The following is a 5,957-nucleotide window of genomic DNA, read 5'->3' as shown; positions in this document are numbered from 1 at the left end:
GGGAAGAATTAGAGTTAGTCTCAAATAATAGTACTTTGCGGTTTGCATTTTTTGAGATAAATTAATCAATATTCATCATTACTAATTATAATTTGGTTGGGCGTATTGGTTTTTTTTATTGTGGGGAATGAAAAATCTTGTTCATATATACAATTGTTTAACAATTGATCGATCATAGGTTTGTTGCTGGTTACAATTATCACGCACTTTTAATTAATAAATTAATTAATAAAATTTGCTTATTACTCCATCTTAATCCAAATTTGAGACGGCCCTAATTGACTGCAATATTCTGTGCTCTCGTGCTTCTCATTTGGCAGGATGCCCTCGTGAATCAAACTTGAATATATTTCATAGGCTTTTTAATAACCAACGTGAAGGGAACTTATTTGTTTTAAATTACTAATGACATTTATTTATGAAAAATTATTAAATGACTTATATAACGGTAATTTTATTTATTGTCATAAATATTAAATTGAATAAGTCATTATTTTTTATTTAGAATTAAATGAGATTAAAATTAAATATATTTATTTTATTTAGATTTTAGAGTTTAATGGATACTATACATTCAAATATAAACAATGACTTTAACATTTTGATTCTTAACACATTAAAGTTGTCTTTGCAGTTCTTTTTTATTAAAAGGGTTGAAATTCAACCTTATATCCCTATTAAGAATATATAAGGTTTTGGTTAAGAAAAATCAAAGAACCAAACTCTTTCGATCATACTTATAATAAATTTAAGTACATTAGTTTCTGTATTCAGATATTTCTTTTCTAATGATTTAGCATAGATGGTCTTGGAGTTAAAGAATTTTTAAAATTTTTAACAAGTAAAATTTTATGCACTTTTGAATTTTATAACTTTTTTGAGGCACCTAATGAGACTATATTTGTCTCCTCTAAAGTGGAGTATATAACAAAATATTTTTTTGTTTCAAAAATTTTAATTGTTTTGTAACAAAAAATTAATTTATCACAAAATTCAATAAAAAAAATTGTGTATATATATTTTTCAAAATAATTTTATTTTGTTTCAAAAACTAAAATTTTTTACATACTATTTGTATTCATTAATTTTTAAAAATTATAAATATTATTTTATATTCTTCTAAAAAAATAATATTTAATTTTTATTAATAATCAAATTTTTAAGATTAACAAAATGGATTTGAATTTTCTAAATTTTGAATTTTATTTTAGACATTATTTATTTCATAGATAGAAATAAAAGAGAATATATCTAAAAAAGTTATTTAAAAATGAGAGATCACACTTTTATAAATACTTTAAGTTTAACACAATTAATAGTTATGTACAATTTTTATTATAATTAATTATTTTATACAAATTGAAATTAAAATTTTGGTAATAGAAAAATAATAAAATATCATATAATTTAATTTAGGCAATAGATATTTTAAGTTTAACCTGTGTTTTATAAAATGATTAGAATATTCATTTTATGATTTAAATTAGAAATAATTATTTGAACTCATTGATAAATTAATAAAATTATGTGTTTTAAAATTAATTTTTACAGCATTATATTTAAACCCTAAATTATTATTCAATTTCAAATATTTTATGTAATTATTATATTACTTGTATATATTTTACCTTAATTCTAGAATTACCAAATAAAATCCTAATTTTACTAAATTCATAAATCTATTACCCTAAATCCCTAAACCTATGTTCAGAAAAGGGAAAGAAAGGAAACAGGAAACAGGGAGAAGACAGAAGGGAAAGTGAGGGGGAATCAGAGAAGAAGAGGAAGGAGAAAAAAGGGAAGAGATGGCACCGGGAAGGGTGCCACTGTCGCCACCGCTGCTCGTGTGGGTGAAAGGAAGAGCTCACGAACGGGATTGTTGCCCAAAGCTGTCGTCACCATTGGAGCTGCACGAAGCTATCTCCATCGTCGTCGCCTAGGACTGTCTCCGTCGTGCTTCATCGCTACCGTCGCTAGGGCTCGTCACCATCGTCGTAGCCATCGCCGTTGCACGCAGAGGGGAGAGGGAAGGGAAGATTCGCAAATGGCCAACAAAGAGGGAGGAGTCGAAGGACGCGTTGGTGGGTGTTCTCCTCGTCGTCGCTGTGGGAGCTCGCCACCACTGTGAAGATGAACCGAGGAAAGCATTCTTGCTCTTGGTTTATGTTCTGTTTTGCTTTTGGTTTTGTTCTATTCTTGCTTCTAGTTTTTGTTCTGGTTATTAGGATTTGCGATTCCATCTCCTTTGAAGCTACTACCATTGTCGATTGCCACTAGAGAATGTGCCGCCGACTTTCTACTGCCGAGACCCAATGCTGGAGCTGCCGTGATGAGTCTGAGACTGCTACTTTGATTCTGGGCTGTGATTGCTCTTAATTTTCTTCCAATCTGAATCTTCTGTTTTGCTACAATTCCGATCACTGCTGTGAAGACTATGCCTCTGCCGTTTCGGTTACGTGGGAGTCACCGCTGCTACCATGAAATTAAAAGGGAAGGGAGTTGTTATGTTAAATTATGCGATTGTGACATCGAGGTAGGAGCTTTAACTTGAATGATTTTAATTTTAGAATGCCCATAAAATTTATTGAATAACTGCAAATAGGTTTAATTATCATGAGTAATTAATTGATTATATGAATGTTAAATTATGACTGTGAAATGTGATTGGAATTGTTGATTCAGTGTTATTGATTGATTATGTAGATTGTGAATTGTTTTACAAATAATGGTTGTGAATGCTAGATTTGATGGATTATATTGGTTGATTACTGTTGAGTTGGTTATTAAATATATTATAATGGTGGTGGAGTTGGTTCGTGATTGTTTTGAGATTTAATTTTGAGAGATACTAAAAGTTGAAGCTTGAAATGCTAAACTTTTGTTGAAAATCTGGTTTTTGAGATAAACAACAATTTTGAAAAGCAGACCAGCAATTCGATAGTTATGATTTTTTAAAGTTAAATTATGAAATCTGATTTTCTGTATTTCTTTTAAACAAAGTCAGAAACTTTGAAAAGTTATAAATAATTCTATGATGATCGGAATTGCGTGGGACCAAGTCTGGATTAAATTTGGGAATATAGAGAATTGAATTTTTTAGGCATTTTTGTTAAATGTACAATTTATGGTGAATTTTTAAAGTTAGGTCGATAAATCTGTCCTGGAGCAGAAAACTTGTTTGTCTTCTTGCAACTCCTCCGAGTTGAGTTTTGGAGCGAAACTAATTTTTTTTAAATTCAATTAACTTGGTTTATTGCTCTAAAATTTTATAATTTTAGGAGTTAAAGATTGGGATTTGTGAATTTTTGAAAATTAGTGATTAAAGTTGGAAAGAATCAGTTTTCAGCAAAGTTTGCATCAACTTTCAAAGCCTGCAACTCTTGGAATTGAATAGCAATTGAGTTGCAACCAAGACATACTTGTTACTAAATAAGTTAAAAGTCTCCAAACTAAAAGTTTAATTGAAGTTTTGTAACAAAAGTTATGTAAATTGAAAGGTACTAAGCTTAGTGATTTCGAAAACAGATTTTGATATGCTTTTCTTTGTGTAATTATGTATTAAATGATGTAGATATTTTATTATTTTATTTCTTTAATATTATCTCTGTGAGTTTTATTGTAGATTGCGTGATATAATGGCCTCACGAAGGTTGACAAGGGCTACCACATCTAGTTCTACAACATTAGCCCCTGCTCTAGTCCCAGCTGCCCCTGCCCCAATCCCGGCATCCCCTAGTTCGAGTGAAAGCTCAATTGGAAGCTCAACAAGCCGTTGTGAACTCTTTCGTAACGTGCTTTGACACCGAAAGAAACTAGACAATTAAAGGTATTCCTAAAATTGCTTAAGGTTTTAATATATATTCCTAGATGTTTCATATATTATTAGTATAGTTTAATTTGTATATGGATTTATTTATCACATTTTACTTGTGTCATGGTTGAAAAAAGACAAATGTCTTATTTTTTGGTTTGTTAAATTTGGTTATGTATTGGGGAGAAATAAGTAGTGAATTGGTTGTTTTTGTTGAACCGTAGACAGTAGAAATATTCAAGTTTTATGGGAGGTTTTGTCGAAATTTTTTTAAACATTTTGGATAAAAGTTAATGGAAAAAATTATAATTAGTGTTATATCTTATTTCTAATTTTTTGTTTCGATCTTTCTTATTTAATAGTGTATAAATATATTTAAACTTTGAGAAATAATATATTTAAAGTTTTAAATTACATATTATATAAATGTAGTTAGTCTTTTTATATTGTATAACTATTTGTTATTTCTGATTCTAAAAAAATTTAAGTTTTAACCCCTATGCCATCTTAGAGGGCTATATTTTATATTAACTTTTTCAACCTGAAAAGTCTCGGTAATGATTCTTTAGCTGCTAATGAGTCAAAGAATGATTTTTAGTGAATTTTTAGAAATCGTTTATTGTTCCGTTTTAAATTTATAAGTTTATAAAAATATAAATTTTCTGGAATTTGAACTAAAACACAAAAATTAAATTTCTATTCATATTCGTTTTGATTTTTTTGATATTTTATTTGAATTCAGGGATATTTTCTTATTGATATATTAATTTTAAAGTAGTAAATGTCAATAATATGTATCAGTATTAAATTGAATTAAGCTGATTCGATTTACTATATATGGGTTGTTCAATAGTAAATCGAATCAACTAGATTCGATTTATATTTCGAATCTAGTTGATTCAAATTACTACTCATTGGCTATATTTCGAATATCAATCATTAGTAATTCGAATCAAATTTGACCGATAACCTACTAATTTAAATCAAATTAATTTGATTTAGTACCAAAATTTATAATTTGAATTAAATCAATTCGATTTATATAGATATATGCATTGAGATATTTACGTAATATTTTTTATTTTAAGACTATTAAATAATATTGGTAGTCCATTAATTTATTTAAGTATTTTACTCTAAAATTTAGGAGATTATTTTGATCTTTTACTAAAAGAATTCCAAGTTTTCATACTGCATATGATGATATATTAAAAGTTAAAATATTTATTAAAAAATACTTCTTAAAAGAAATCCTGAATCTTATTTATTATGTATTTTGTTATCATATATATAATTGCGAGAAAGTTGATCATGAAAGCTGTTGTATATATGTCCAATGGGGGAGCTTTGTTAGGGTAAAGGGAGCATGGCCCCAAAGATTTTATAAAAAAATTAGTATTTCTTCTTCACATAAAATAAGATTAGTTCAGATGGTTAAGTTTACATATTTTCATTTTATATATTTGTGTTCAACATTTATGTTTATTATTCACTTTACTTTTTATTCTTGTGTGATACCCGGTTGATAGCCTCATACATTTTTATATATTATTTTATTTTTAAAATACTAAAAACTGTAGTATAACTAGTAGTATGCCACATGCTAATAAATAGTCATTATTTTATTTTTTAAATCAACATTGTAAACTATACGTCATTGTAGTATTAACACTATATATATTAATTAGATTTTGATATTTTATTTTATTACAAAGTTAAAATTTTATTTTGGTGCAATATATTATTTGATTGTAATAGAAATAACAATAAAGATAACTAGTTTTGAGACTTTTGAAAATTAGTTTTTTCAAAAAAAATTAGTTTTTAGATTAAAAATTTTTTTATGTGCAAAAATTAGTTTTTTTTTTTAAAAAAACCTATTCTTTTTTAAAATTTAATGTTTACTTTTAAAACTAATGTATTAATTTTATAATCAATTAATAACTAATTTTATCATTTAAAATCAGTTTGGTTTATTAACTTAAACCAAATTTTTAGTTAACCAAAATCAGCTTTAATTTTTTAGTTAACCTTAATTATATATAGTTGCACGTATTAATAACAAATTTAAAAACTAATTATATTTACAAATTTTTTTAATATAATATTATTATATAATTTTTAATTATTTTTGTTAAATTTGTTG

The sequence above is a fragment of the Arachis duranensis genome, chromosome 4 (genome assembly GCF_000817695.3).
Source record: "Arachis duranensis cultivar V14167 chromosome 4, aradu.V14167.gnm2.J7QH, whole genome shotgun sequence".
Taxonomy (NCBI): domain Eukaryota; kingdom Viridiplantae; phylum Streptophyta; class Magnoliopsida; order Fabales; family Fabaceae; genus Arachis; species Arachis duranensis.
This window is presented reverse-complemented; position numbering follows the sequence as displayed.